The sequence below is a fragment of the Chinchilla lanigera genome, unplaced genomic scaffold (genome assembly GCF_000276665.1).
Source record: "Chinchilla lanigera isolate Chin_1 unplaced genomic scaffold, ChiLan1.0 scaffold00097, whole genome shotgun sequence".
Classification (NCBI taxonomy): Eukaryota; Metazoa; Chordata; class Mammalia; order Rodentia; family Chinchillidae; genus Chinchilla; species Chinchilla lanigera.
In genome coordinates, this window is record NW_004955498.1 from 3,788,195 (window position 1) to 3,789,552 (window position 1,358).

A 1,358-nucleotide genomic window follows, 5' to 3' on the forward strand; every position below is an offset into this window, starting at 1 on the left:
TCCTCTCTGCCACCAAGTTCAAAGGTGTATTGCATATGCCAGGGGCTCATGTCTTAGGGAAGGTCACCCTCCATTCTAGAGTATAATTTCGCCTGACTAATCCTCCCTGTAGTCCTCCCCTAGAGTCTCGAAATAGCCTCACGCTTCTGTGACCTGCAACCTCTCCCCCACATTCCAGGTGGAAATGCAGGACTGCACTCAGATTGAAGGAATGCGCAGGCTGGGTCCCATCTGGCATGTGTCCTGAGCCCGCAGTCCTGCCTCATTTCTCATCTTGACTGCGCCAGGGCCTGTTTTCCCCCTTTCCCTGAGGCCTTGCTTATTCTTCAAAGACCCCAAGGTCCCTCAGACCTTGTTGAAGGAGTCAAGAATCCCTTGCCTGACAACCCATCATGGGGCTTCCCTGGACTCAGAGCCAGGGGAGACTGCTGTGGGTTCCTCTCTTTGCTGGAGTGCAAGGCACCCTCTGTATCCAAGCCTGTTACCGTTCTCAGGGCCTCACCCATGGAAGTGGAGGAACCATGCATCCAGGCACCATGCCGAGGGGTTGCCAGGCCTGATAACTGGAGCAGAGATGTTGCCCATGGGGCTCCTCTAGTGGGATGGAGAGGGAGCCATCATTTTTCCTATGGCTCTGCAACTTGGTTGCCAGCAGAGCCTGAATCCCCATCCCTGTGTACCTGAGTGTACCCTACACAGCAAGGCTCTGACTTCCAGGTCCCCTGAGCAAATTGGGGAAGGGGTTCCCTTGTAATCCAGGTCTGACAGCGAAGAGGAGTCTAGCTTCTAAAGAGACCCTCTCTCTGTGTGGGGCTTCCTCAGGTCCCTCAGGCCCTCACCTGGACAGGGAACGGTTTCACTCTGCTCCCCTCAGCTAATCGTTAGATCTCAGAACAAGGCTGTCGTCTCTCTCTGATCCACAGGCTGAAGTCACTGGAAGTCATACACAGTATCTTGCAGGGCCTTCACGGGGCTGAGAGGAGGTGCTGAAAGACATTGTCTCGAGGCCCTCTCCACTCTCTCAGGCCCAACCTCAGTCTCTACCACAGGCAGAACCCACTTCCTGGACCAACCACAGGGTGCTCCCCTGTGGAGAAAGTGTCTGACACAGGGATGGCTAAGGCAGAAAGGTCATCCTGTGTATGGGGAGTAGAACAGCTATGCTTGCACAAGTGTGTCCCATGTACACAGCTGATAACACAGACAGGTATGTATTATTTGGAGAGCCACTACCTGGCTTAGAGCCTCAACATTTACCCCACAACCCAGCAACTAGACCTAGCTGAGCCCAGGTCCTCTCAGTTACTCCCACCTTAAGCAGGAGCCTGAGAACCAGGCTCTGAATTGCAGGGGTACCC